This window comes from Phyllobates terribilis, unplaced genomic scaffold, assembly GCF_046119375.1.
Source record: "Phyllobates terribilis strain yellow unplaced genomic scaffold, ASM4611937v1 Scaffold_5__5_contigs__length_657084704, whole genome shotgun sequence".
Classification (NCBI taxonomy): Eukaryota; Metazoa; Chordata; class Amphibia; order Anura; family Dendrobatidae; genus Phyllobates; species Phyllobates terribilis.
The window spans coordinates 67,844,728-67,858,434 of record NW_027362765.1 but is presented as its reverse complement, the minus strand read 5'-3'; the positions used below and the strand labels follow the sequence as shown (position 1 = coordinate 67,858,434).

Genomic DNA, 13,707 nt, shown 5'->3' with positions numbered 1-13,707 from the left:
CCTGATATGGAGGAGACCAGGATCTTCAGTACTTACTGTACAAAGTCTCCTGTCCCGGCTGTGAAATCTTGTATGCAGTGTGAGAACTCCCCATCTGATGACCACCTGACAGCCCACAACAAGGCACTGGATCATATACAGACAGGCCAGGACAGGACCTCCAATGCGTAGAGAGACAGTTCATGCCACGTGTTCAGCTTGGATACCCAATAGTTGTAAGGAACAGGGGAATCTCAGAGGACGCTGGTATGTTCAGCAAGGTACTCCTTCAGCATCTTCCAAAACTTTTCCCTCCTTGTCAGAGTACCCTGCCCATCAGGGAGGGTATGAGAAAACTGTCCAAGACCTTTGATAGTGTTTCCCTGCCTCTGCTGCATGTCTCCCTCATCCCTACTACTTGGTTGTCCAAGGAACTGTGACCTCTGCCACCAGCGTTGCCAGATGGGAATTTTTTTAATAATTCTTCAATTAGGGCGTTCCGGTAGTTCAACATTTTATTAGACCTCTCCACCACGGAAAGGGGAGATGGAAAGTTCTCCTCATAGTGTGTGCAGAGAAGAGTGACAAACCAGTAATTAATGTTGGCCAAAATGTATAAAACATGAGGGACACGGGAAAGACAGCGGAACATAAACTCAGCCATGTGTGCCAGATTGACAACAGTCAAGACTTCCCTGTCCCCAACAAGAGGACGACTGTCCATCTTCTCCTCCTTGTCTTCACGCCATCCACTTTTAACAGACAGAATGAAGGTGATGTGGGTAGTACCGTCTGTAGCACAGGCAACCAGTTCCTCTTCCTCCTCACTATCACCAATTCCGCGTTGAGAAGATGAGATGAGGCTGAGCCATGCAGCAGTACCCTGTATAGTTTCTTGCTCCATCTCAATTTGCTCTACTGGCAAAGCCTCCTGTTTAATTGTGAGCAGCGATTGTTTCAGTAGAAAGATAAACAGGATGGTTTAGCTGATTATGGCATCATCGCCGCTCACCATCTTGATCGAGCAATCAAAGTTTTGGAGAACCATACAGATGTCCGACATCCATGCCCACTCATCAGCTCTTATATGCGGAGGCCGACCAAAATACTGACGGGCATGTTGTAGCTGGCATTCAACTACTGCCCTCAGCTGCTCACAAAGCCTTGCCAACTAGTGATGAACGAACGTGCTTGGATAAGCGGTTAACCAACCGAGTATCTTCGACGTGCTCATACATTTTGTTCGAGTCCCTGCATCTGCATGATTTGCGGCTGTTAGACAGCCTCAACACATGCAGGGATTGCCTGTTTGTTAGGGAATGCTCACATGGGTTGAGGCTGTCCAACAGCCACAAATCATGCAAACGCAGGCACTCAAACATAATATACGAGCATGCCGAAAATACTCGGTTAGGACTTGAGCGTGCTCGGTTAACCCCTTATCCGAGCATGTTCGCTCATCACTATTGCCAACATATGTAACGTTCAGCCCAATGCGTTGTCAAATCGCACACCAGTCAGTGAGCTGGAAGTTTCAACTGCTGCTGCAGCACTGCCAGGGCAGCAGCAGCTGTAGCTGACTTGCGGAGATTGGCACACACGCAGTGTACTTTCACAAGTATATCAGGCAGATTTGGGTAGGTTTTGAGAAATCGCTGAACCACTAAGTTTAGCAGTTGGGCCAGACATGGTACGTCTGCAAGGTTGCCAAGCTTCAGAGCCGTCACCAGGTTACAGCCATTGTCACACACAACCATGCCTGGTCGTAGGTTCTGGGGCGGGAGCCACAGATCAGTCTGGTCGGTTAGACCTTTCAACAACTCTGTGTGTGTTTTGTCACCTAAGCAGATTAGCTTCAGAAGAGCCTGTTGCCGCTTGGCGGAGGCAATGTTGCAATGCTTCCAGCTTGCGACTAATGTTGATGTTTCGGAGATGGAGGGTGAGGAGGAGGAGGTAAAGTAACTTCTGTAGAAAATGGGGGAAACCCTGATAGAACCAGGGCCTGCAATCCACAGTGTTGGTAGCACTTGTTCTGACGCAGGCTTCCGAAATTTTCACCCAGTGTCCCGTCAGGGAAATGTAGCATCCCTGGCCACAAGCACTTGTCCACGTGTCCGTAGTTAAATGGACCTTCACAGTGACAGCGTTAGTCAAGGCACAGCTGATGTTATGGGACAAGTGCTTGTGCAAGGCGGGGATGGCACACCGGGAGAAATAGTGGCAGCTGGTGACCGACAACCGAGGGACAGCCGCCACCATGAGGTTGTGGAAAGCTTACGTTTCTACAAGCCTAAATGGCCACATTTCCAGGGCAAGCAGTCTGAAAATGTAGCCATTTAGCATTGTGGCCTGTGGGTGGCTGCGTATTTACGCCTGCATTCCAACAACTGTGGTACGGACAACTGAATGCTGCGATGGAACAAGGGCGTGGCTGCTGACAGTGGTTGGAGGTGTGCAACGAAAGGTGCAGGGTGGGAGGCATCTTCGCCTGCCTCATGCACAGGCGATTGGCGTGCATGTAGAACAGGGTAAGAAGCAGTGGTGTCACCAGCAAACACTGTTTCTGGACCCTGGTATTTGGCCCAACTAGTTGGGTGCTTTGCTATCATGTGCCTGAGCATACTGGTGGTGGTCAGGTTAGTAATTGTGCTGCCCTTGCTGATGTTGGAAATGGCCTTTTTTGGGTTCACTGTACTGTGTTAAAAAAAGAGCCAGACTTGGGAACACCTAACCCTTGGCCTGCCAACTTCGTCCGTGTTGATATTCTGGTTAAGAGTTGCCCGCCTTGTGTCTCTGGCCACCACACTGACTCTTCCTGCCTGTTGTGGAACTGCAAATCCCTCCCCCTCTGCGCTGCTGTCCTCGCTCTGCACGTTACCTTCCCAGGTTGGGCCAGTGACTTTATCGTCCACCACGTCTTCCACTTCCGACACCTGGTCCTCCTCGTGACTTGCTGACTTAACAACATCACTTGTTGGCAATTGTGTCTCATCATCATCCACCTCTTGCAACAGTAATTGCAGTTTCCCACAGTCACCTTCCTGTGACCATGGCTGCTCAAATAATTGGGCATCCCTACCTGCGATCTCCTCATGTCATGCTTGAAACAGCCGGGGTGAGAGGCCAGAATCTATAAATGGAAATGTCAACAGCTCTTCGGAGTGTCCAAATGCAAGATCACTTGTCTCCAGGCACTCGGCATGGTGGGAGGAAAGAGGAGCAGGGTGAGCATTATGTGGTCCAGTCCCTGCTCCCTCATTACCGGTCTCCAGTGCAGAGCCCTGTGCTTCCCCCAGGATTGAGTACTGTCCCCTCTACCACACAGTCCCTGCTCCCTCATTACCGGTGCTCAGTGCAGAGTCCCGGTGCTTCCCCCAGGACTGAGTCCTGTCCCCTCTATCACACAGTCCCTGCTCCCTCATTACCGGTCCCCAGTGTAGAGTCCCGGTGCTTCCCCCAGGACTGAGTGCTGTCCCCTCTATCACACAGTCCCTGCTCCCTCATTACCGGTCCCCAGTGCAGAGTCCCGATGCTTCCCCCAGGACTGAGTCCTGTCCCCTCTATCACACAGTCCCTGCTCCCTCATTACCGGTCCCCAGTGCAGAGTCCCGGTGCTTCCCCCAGGACTGAGTCCTGTCCCCTCTATCACACAGTCCCTGCTCCCTCATTACCGGTCCCCAGTGTATAGTCCCGGTGCTTCCCCCAGGACTGAGTCCAGTCCCCTCTATCACACAGTCCCGGGTCCCTCATTACCGGTCTCCAGTGTAGAGTCCCGGTGCTTCCCCCAGGACTGAGTCCTGTCTCCTCTATCACACAGTCCCTGCTCCCTCATTACCAGTCCCCAGTGCAGAGTCCCGGTGCTTCCCAAAAGACTGAGTCCTGTCCCCTCTATCACACAGTCCCTGCTCCCTCATTACCGGTCCCCAGTGTAGAGTCCCGGTGCTTCCCCCAGGACTGAGTCCTGTCCCCTCTATCACACAGTCCATGCTCCCTCATTACCGGTCCCCAGTGTAGAGTCCCGGTGCTTCCCCCAGGACTGAGTCCTGTCCCCTCTATCACACAGTCCCTGCTCCCTCATTACCGGTCCCCAGTGCAGAGTCCCGATGCTTCCCCCAGGACTGAGTCCTGTCCCCTCTATCACACAGTCCCTGCTCCCTCATTACCGGTCCCCAGTGCAGAGTCCCGGTGCTTCCCCCAGGACTGAGTCCTGTCCCCTCTATCACGCAGTCCCTGCTCCCTCATTACCGGTCCCCAGTGTATAGTCCCGGTGCTTCCCCCAGGACTGAGTCCAGTCCCCTCTATCACACAGTCCCTGCTCCCTCATTACCAGTCCCCAGTGCAGAGTCCCGGTGCTTCCCAAAGGACTGAGTCCTGTCCCCTCTATCACACAGTCCCTGCTTCCTCATTACCGGTCCCCAGTGCAGAGTCCCGGTGCTTCCCCCAGGACTGAGTCCCATCCCCTCTATCACACAGTCCCTGCTCCCTCATTACCGGTCCCCAGTGTAGAGTCCCGGTGCTTCCCCCAGGACTGAGTCCAGCCCCTCTATCACACAGTCCCTGCTCCCTCATTACCGGTCTCCAGTGTAGAGTCCCGGTGCTTCCCCCAGGACTGAGTCCTGTCCCCTCTATCACACAGTCCCTGCTCCCTCATTACCGGTCCCCAGTGCAGAGTCCAGGTGCTTCCCCCAGGACTGAGTCCTGTCCCCTCTATCACACAGTCCCTGCTCCCTCATTACCGGTCCCCAGTGCAGAGTCCCGGTGCTTCCCCCAGGACTGAGTCCTGTCCCCTCTATCACACAGTCCCTGCTCCCTCATTACCGGTCCCCAGTGCAGAGTCCCGGTGCTTCCCCCAGGACTGAGTCCTGTCCCCTCTATCACACAGTCCCTGCTCCCTCATTACCGGTCCCCAGTGCAGAGTCCCGGTGCTTCCCCCAGGACTGAGTCCTGTCCCCTCTATCACACAGTCCCTGCTCCCTCATTACCGGTCCCCAGTGGAGAGTCCCGGTGCTTCCCCCAGGACTGAGTCCTGTCCCCTCTATCACACAGTCCCTGCTCCCTCATTACCGGTCCCCAGTGTAGAGTCCCGGTGCTTCCCCCAGGACTGAGTCCTGTCTCCTCTATCACACAGTCCCTGCTCCCTCATTACCGGTCCCCAGTGTAGAATCCCGGTGCTTCCCCCCAGGACTGAGTCCTGTCCCCTCTATCACACAGTCCCTGCTCCCTCATTACCGGTCCCCAGTGTAGAGTCCCGGTGCTTCCTCCAGGACTGAGTCCTGTCCCCTCTATCACACAGTCTCTGCTCCCTCATTACCGGTCCCCAGTGCAGAGTCCCGGTGCTTCCTCCAGGACTGAGTCCTGTCCCCTCTATCACACAGTCCCTGCTCCCTCATTACCGGTCCCCAGTGTAGAGTCCCGGTGCTTCCCCCAGGACTGAGTCCTGTCCCCTCTATCACAGAGTCCCTGCTCCCTCATTAACGGTCTCCAGTGTAGAGTCCCGGTGCTTCCCCCAGGACTGAGTCCTGTCCCCTCTATCACACAGTCCCTGCTCTCTCATTACCGGTCCCCAGTGTAGAGTCCCGGTGCTTCCCCCAGGACTGAGTCCTGTCCCCTCTATCACACAGTCCCCGCTCTCTCATTACCGGTCCCCAGTGCAGAGTCCCGGTGCTTCCCCCAGGACTGAGTCCTGCCCCTCTATCACACAGTCCCTGCTCCCTCATTACCGGTCCCCAGTGTAGAGTCCCGGTGCTTCCCCCAGGACTGAGTCCTGTCCCCTCTATCACACAGTCCCTGCTCCCTCATTACCGGTCCCCAGTGTAGAGTCCCGGCGCTTCCCCCAGGACTGAGTCCTGTCCCCTCTATCACACAGTCCCTGCTCCCTCATTACCGGTCCCCAGTGCAGAGTCCCGGTGCTTCCCCCAGGACTGAGTCCTGTCCCCTCTATCACACAGTCCCTGCTCCCTCATTACCGGTCACCAGTGCAGAGTCCCGGTGCTTCCCCCAGGACTGAGTCCTGTCCCCTCTATCACACAGTCCCTGCTCCCTCATTACCGGTCCCCAGTGTAGAGTCCCGGTGCTTCCCCCAGGACTGAGTCCTGTCCCCTCTATCACACAGTCCCTGCTCCCTCATTACCGGTCTCCAGTGTAGAGTCCCGGTGCTTCCCCCAGGACTGAGTCCTGTCCCCTCTATCACACAGTCCCTGCTCCCTCATTACCGGTCCCCAGTGCAGAGTCCCGGTGCTTCCCCCAGGACTGAGTCCTGTCCCCTCTATCACACAGTCCCTGCTCCCTCATTACCGCTCCCCAGTGCAGAGTCCCGGTGCTTCCCCCAGGACTGAGTCCTGTCCCCTCTATCACACAGTCCCTGCTCCCTCATTACCGGTCCCCAGTGTAGAGTCCCGGTGCTTCCCCCAGGACTGAGTCCTGTCCCCTCTATCACACAGTCCCTGTTCCCTCATTACCGGTCCCCAGTGCAGAGTCCCGATGCTTCCCCCAGGACTGAGTCCTGTCCTCTCTATCACACAGTCCCTGCTCCCTCATTACCGGTCCCCAGTGCAGAGTCCCGATGCTTCCCCCAGGACTGAGTCCTGTCCCCTCTATCACACAGTCCCTGCTCCCTCATTACCGGTCCCCAGTGCAGAGTCCCGGTGCTTCCCCCAGGACTGAGTCCTGTCCCCTCTATCACACAGTCCCTGCTCCCTCATTACCGGTCCCCAGTGTATAGTCCCGGTGCTTCCCCCAGGACTGAGTCCAGTCCCCTCTATCACACAGTCCCGGGTCCCTCATTACCGGTCTCCAGTGTAGAGTCCCGGTGCTTCCCCCAGGACTGAGTCCTGTCTCCTCTATCACACAGTCCCTGCTCCCTCATTACCAGTCCCCAGTGCAGAGTCCCGGTGCTTCCCAAAAGACTGAGTCCTGTCCCCTCTATCACACAGTCCCTGCTCCCTCATTACCGGTCCCCAGTGTAGAGTCCCGGTGCTTCCCCCAGGACTGAGTCCTGTCCCCTCTATCACACAGTCCATGCTCCCTCATTACCGGTCCCCAGTGTAGAGTCCCGGTGCTTCCCCCAGGACTGAGTCCTGTCCCCTCTATCACACAGTCCCTGCTCCCTCATTACCGGTCCCCAGTGCAGAGTCCCGATGCTTCCCCCAGGACTGAGTCCTGTCCCCTCTATCACACAGTCCCTGCTCCCTCATTACCGGTCCCCAGTGCAGAGTCCCGGTGCTTCCCCCAGGACTGAGTCCTGTCCCCTCTATCACGCAGTCCCTGCTCCCTCATTACCGGTCCCCAGTGTATAGTCCCGGTGCTTCCCCCAGGACTGAGTCCAGTCCCCTCTATCACACAGTCCCTGCTCCCTCATTACCAGTCCCCAGTGCAGAGTCCCGGTGCTTCCCAAAGGACTGAGTCCTGTCCCCTCTATCACACAGTCCCTGCTTCCTCATTACCGGTCCCCAGTGCAGAGTCCCGGTGCTTCCCCCAGGACTGAGTCCCATCCCCTCTATCACACAGTCCCTGCTCCCTCATTACCGGTCCCCAGTGTAGAGTCCCGGTGCTTCCCCCAGGACTGAGTCCAGCCCCTCTATCACACAGTCCCTGCTCCCTCATTACCGGTCTCCAGTGTAGAGTCCCGGTGCTTCCCCCAGGACTGAGTCCTGTCCCCTCTATCACACAGTCCCTGCTCCCTCATTACCGGTCCCCAGTGCAGAGTCCAGGTGCTTCCCCCAGGACTGAGTCCTGTCCCCTCTATCACACAGTCCCTGCTCCCTCATTACCGGTCCCCAGTGCAGAGTCCCGGTGCTTCCCCCAGGACTGAGTCCTGTCCCCTCTATCACACAGTCCCTGCTCCCTCATTACCGGTCCCCAGTGTAGAGTCCCGGTGCTTCCCCCAGGACTAAGTCCTGTCCCCTCTATCACACAGTCCCTGCTCCCTCATTACCGGTCCCCAGTGCAGAGTCCCGGTGCTTCCCCCAGGACTGAGTCCTGTCCCCTCTATCACACAGTCCCTGCTCCCTCATTACCGGTCCCCAGTGTAGAGTCCCGGTGCTTCCCCCAGGACTGAGTCCTGTCCCCTCTATCACACAGTCCCTGCTCCCTCATTACCGGTCCCCAGTGCAGAGTCCCGATGCTTCCCCCAGGACTGAGTCCTGTCCCCTCTATCACACAGTCCCTGCTCCCTCATTACCGGTCCCCAGTGCAGAGTCCCGGTGCTTCCCCCAGGACTGAGTCCTGTCCCCTCTATCACACAGTCCCTGCTCCCTCATTACCGGTCCCCAGTGCAGAGTCCCGGTGCTTCCCCCAGGACTGAGTCCTGTCCCCTCTATCACACAGTCCCTGCTCCCTCATTACCGGTCCCCAGTGGAGAGTCCCGGTGCTTCCCCCAGGACTGAGTCCTGTCCCCTCTATCACACAGTCCCTGCTCCCTCATTACCGGTCCCCAGTGTAGAGTCCCGGTGCTTCCCCCAGGACTGAGTCCTGTCTCCTCTATCACACAGTCCCTGCTCCCTCATTACCGGTCCCCAGTGTAGAATCCCGGTGCTTCCCCCCAGGACTGAGTCCTGTCCCCTCTATCACACAGTCCCTGCTCCCTCATTACCGGTCCCCAGTGTAGAGTCCCGGTGCTTCCTCCAGGACTGAGTCCTGTCCCCTCTATCACACAGTCTCTGCTCCCTCATTACCGGTCCCCAGTGCAGAGTCCCGGTGCTTCCTCCAGGACTGAGTCCTGTCCCCTCTATCACACAGTCCCTGCTCCCTCATTACCGGTCCCCAGTGTAGAGTCCCGGTGCTTCCCCCAGGACTGAGTCCTGTCCCCTCTATCACAGAGTCCCTGCTCCCTCATTAACGGTCTCCAGTGTAGAGTCCCGGTGCTTCCCCCAGGACTGAGTCCTGTCCCCTCTATCACACAGTCCCTGCTCTCTCATTACCGGTCCCCAGTGTAGAGTCCCGGTGCTTCCCCCAGGACTGAGTCCTGTCCCCTCTATCACACAGTCCCCGCTCTCTCATTACCGGTCCCCAGTGCAGAGTCCCGGTGCTTCCCCCAGGACTGAGTCCTGCCCCTCTATCACACAGTCCCTGCTCCCTCATTACCGGTCCCCAGTGTAGAGTCCCGGTGCTTCCCCCAGGACTGAGTCCTGTCCCCTCTATCACACAGTCCCTGCTCCCTCATTACCGGTCCCCAGTGTAGAGTCCCGGCGCTTCCCCCAGGACTGAGTCCTGTCCCCTCTATCACACAGTCCCTGCTCCCTCATTACCGGTCCCCAGTGCAGAGTCCCGGTGCTTCCCCCAGGACTGAGTCCTGTCCCCTCTATCACACAGTCCCTGCTCCCTCATTACCGGTCACCAGTGCAGAGTCCCGGTGCTTCCCCCAGGACTGAGTCCTGTCCCCTCTATCACACAGTCCCTGCTCCCTCATTACCGGTCCCCAGTGTAGAGTCCCGGTGCTTCCCCCAGGACTGAGTCCTGTCCCCTCTATCACACAGTCCCTGCTCCCTCATTACCGGTCTCCAGTGTAGAGTCCCGGTGCTTCCCCCAGGACTGAGTCCTGTCCCCTCTATCACACAGTCCCTGCTCCCTCATTACCGGTCCCCAGTGCAGAGTCCCGGTGCTTCCCCCAGGACTGAGTCCTGTCCCCTCTATCACACAGTCCCTGCTCCCTCATTACCGCTCCCCAGTGCAGAGTCCCGGTGCTTCCCCCAGGACTGAGTCCTGTCCCCTCTATCACACAGTCCCTGCTCCCTCATTACCGGTCCCCAGTGTAGAGTCCCGGTGCTTCCCCCAGGACTGAGTCCTGTCCCCTCTATCACACAGTCCCTGTTCCCTCATTACCGGTCCCCAGTGCAGAGTCCCGATGCTTCCCCCAGGACTGAGTCCTGTCCTCTCTATCACACAGTCCCTGCTCCCTCATTACCGGTCCCCAGTGCAGAGTCCCGGTGCTTCCCCCTGGACTGAGTCCTGTCCCCTCTATCACACAGTCCCTGCTCCCTCATTACCGGTCCCCAGTGTAGAGTCCCGGTGCTTCCCCCAGGACTGAGTCCTGTCCCCTCTATCACACAGTCCCTGCTCCCTCATTACCGGTCTCCAGTGTAGAGTCCCGGTGCTTCCCCCAGGACTGAGTCCTGTCCCCTCTATCACACAGTCCCTGCTCCCTCATTACCGGTCCCCAGTGCAGAGTCCCGGTGCTTCCCCCAGGACTGAGTCCTGTCCCCTCTATCACACAGTCCCTGCTCCCTCATTACCGCTCCCCAGTGCAGAGTCCCGGTGCTTCCCCCAGGACTGAGTCCTGTCCCCTCTATCACACAGTCCCTGCTCCCTCATTACCGGTCCCCAGTGTAGAGTCCCGGTGCTTCCCCCAGGACTGAGTCCTGTCCCCTCTATCACACAGTCCCTGTTCCCTCATTACCGGTCCCCAGTGCAGAGTCCCGATGCTTCCCCCAGGACTGAGTCCTGTCCTCTCTATCACACAGTCCCTGCTCCCTCATTACCGGTCCCCAGTGCAGAGTCCCGGTGCTTCCTCCAGGACTGAGTCCTGTCCCCTCTATCACACAGTCCCTGCTCCCTCATTACCGGTCCCCAGTGTAGAGTCCCGGTGCTTCCTCCAGGACTGAGCCCTGTCCCCTCTATCACACAGTCCCTGCTCCCTCATTACTGGTCCCCAGTGTAGAGTCCCGGTGCTTCCCCCAGGACTGAGTCCTGTCCCCTCTATCACACAGTCCCTGCTCCCTCATTACCGGTCCCCAGTGTAGAGTCCCGGTGCTTCCCCCAGGACTGAGTCCTGTCCCCTCTATCACACAGTCCCTGCTCCCTTATTACCGGTCCCCAGTGCAGAGTCCCGGTGCTTCCCCCAGGACTGAGTCCTGTCCCCTCTATCACACAGTCCCTGCTCCCTCATTACCGGTCCCCAGTGTAGAGTCCCGGTGCTTCCCCCAGGACTGAGTCCTGTCCCCTCTATCACACAGTCCCTGCTCCCTCATTACTGGTCCCCAGTGTAGAGTCCTGGTGCTTCCTCCAGGACTGAGTCCTGTCCCCTCTATCACACAGTCCCTGCTCCCTCATTACCAGTCCCCAGTGCAGAGTCACGGTGCTTCCCCCAGGATTGAGTCCTGTCCCCTCTATCACACAGTCCCTGCTCCCTCATTACCGGTCCCCAGTGTAGAGTCCCGGTGCTTCCCCCAGGACTGAGTCCTGTCCCCTCTATCACACAGTCCCTGCTCCCTCATTACCAGTCCCCAGTGTAGAGTCCCGGTGCTTCCCCCAGGACTGAGTCCTGTCCCCTCTATCACACAGTCCCTGCTCCCTCATTACCAGTCCCCAGTGTAGAGTCCCGGTGCTTCCCCCAGGACTGAGTCCTGTCCTCTCTATCACACAGTCCCTGCTCCCTCATTACCGGTCCCCAGTGTAGAGTCCCGGTGCTTCCCCCAGGACTGAGTCCTGTCCCCTCTATCACACAGTCCCTGCTCCCTCATTACCGGTCCCCAGTGTAGAGTCCCGGTGCTTCCCCCAGGACTGAGTCATGTTCCCTCTATCACACAGTCCCTGCTCCCTCATTACCGGTCCCCAGTGTAGAGTCCCGGTGCTTCCCCCAGGACTGAGTCCTGTCCCCTCTATCACACAGTCCCTGCTCCCTCATTACCGGTCCCCAGTGTAGAGTCCCGGTGCTTCCCCCAGGACTGCGTCCTGTCCCCTCTATCACACAGTCCCTGCTCCCTCATTACAGGTCCCCAGTGCAGAGTCCCGGTGCTTCCCCCAGGACTGAGTCCTGTCCCCTCTATCACACAGTCCCTGCTCCCTCATTACCGGTCCCCAGTGTAGACTTCTCCTCAGCTTCAGCTCTTACCTGTGGCCGCTTCCTACACAGAAAACCCTTCACTTCCTACAAGCCCCATCCTGCTCCTCCCCCCATGTGACTGATCACATGACTGTGACATCATCACAGGTCCTGGAAGCAGAACTGCAAAGGTTCCCAGAATAGAAAGGGTTGAGTGTGCTAAACTAGAACACGCCCATAATGCACAGTCAGGACACCCCCCCCCTGGAAATGACGTCATACCTGGAAGGAGCCCATACATTCTAGCGTTTACCGAATAGAAAGAGGGATAAACTCTGCTCAGCTCCTGGAAATGTCTCTTCCCCCCCTACCGCCCCCAGCCACAGACATTTACCACTTCTCTCCCCCGGCAGGAGGAGATGTCGGAGGGGGCATGAGTCAGTTTCATGAGATCTGCGCTCACTGAACGTCTACAGACTCTGCTGAACTCTGCGGTTTTGGTGGATTTTTTCTCTATAAGTTTCTTTGTGGAGCCTGAATAACATCATGTAAAATCCGCTGTTGCATTTTTAACCGATGAAATAAAACTTTTCTGAACTATTAAAAAAGCTTCTGAAACGCGGCTTCACATCTGCAGCAAAAACGCATCAAACAAGGGAAAAAGTATAAAAAGTGCAACAAAAACTGAATAATCAGAGAAGATTGTGATTCCGTCGTGTGGAGAAATAATAGGAGGATAGGAGTGGTAGTCTGCGCTGCTGATGTTGGAATGAAGAAACCCAGAAGACGTACAGGATTCACCATGAGCTTTATTCTCAATGCGTTTCACAGTTGGACCAACTTCTTCATCAGGATCCACAATAGTCCTGTGTGATGAGGACAAGGTCACATCTACCTGCAGAAAACAACTAGAAGAAATATAGTAATTATATAAGGTGTGAACACTGCCTTAGTGTTCCATTTTCATCAAATTGTTGGGGTTTTATGGAGATAATCAACCAACCAATTTTTTACACCATTTATTGATCACAATACACAATCTGATCACTGTGTTGTGCAGGTTGTTACGATAACAGAGACAGGAAATGTGTCTCCTATTTGTTGAGATGTGATTATTTTTTTCAAAGTGCATTAAAATGATATTTATTTAATTGTTCTTCATTTTTTTTATAGGAAGAAAAATATCTGACTTTTATCTTCCCTCCAGGATACAGGTACATAGAAATGCACTGGTATATATAGATGTATTTCTATGTTAGGTACCAGTACACACTACTTGTAATTTTTGAGTCTACAATGTACATTCATGTAAAGATAATTCTCCCATGATTGTCAGTGCAGGCTGTGGCTCATACTTTTTGCTGTTGCCTACAATGATGCAGGTTGGGGGTTCGGATCCTGGTGAGATCAGATCTCAAGAAACAAAAATAATTATTTATTTACAGTAAATTAATGTAAGTATATACAGAACAGAGAAATCTTTGCCCCAGCCCTGGGGAGGAGCTATGGAGCAATGAAGACGGCAAGAGAGAAGACACTACACAGAGTGACTGGAAGTCGGGACACAACCCTGGCTTCCCGACATAGGAGGATAATTCCCTCAAATCAGGAAAGGCCTGCTTGATCCAAGATGGTTGGGAGCTATACGTGTAAGCACAGAACACCCATAGATCTGGAGGTGGAGGTATGTGGAGATTCCCCATTATTGGGCACAGGCAACATTAACCCCTTCAGTGCTGCAATCACATTCCAGAAGACAAAACGTGTTCCCGTCTGTGTCGCTATATCAGGATCTGTCTGTATTGGATTAGATTGGGTCACTTTCCTCCTGACGTCGCTCGCTGCTCTATTATTGTACAATCTCCATTTACTGCCATCGCCCGCCATTAATCAGATGTTTATATTTCATGGATAGAACACTTAATTATTATCTATGGAGCTGTCCATATGGCCATGGGTGTTTTGCAAAA

At 55.6% G+C, this 13,707-nt stretch overlaps 1 pseudogene; it reads right to left on the bottom strand.

The window, feature by feature from the left end:
- Positions 1 to 11,884, bottom strand: part of LOC141270732 (uncharacterized) — a 48,131-nt pseudogene extending 36,247 nt beyond the window's left edge.
- Positions 11,885 to 13,707: the final 1,823 nt, after the last annotated feature.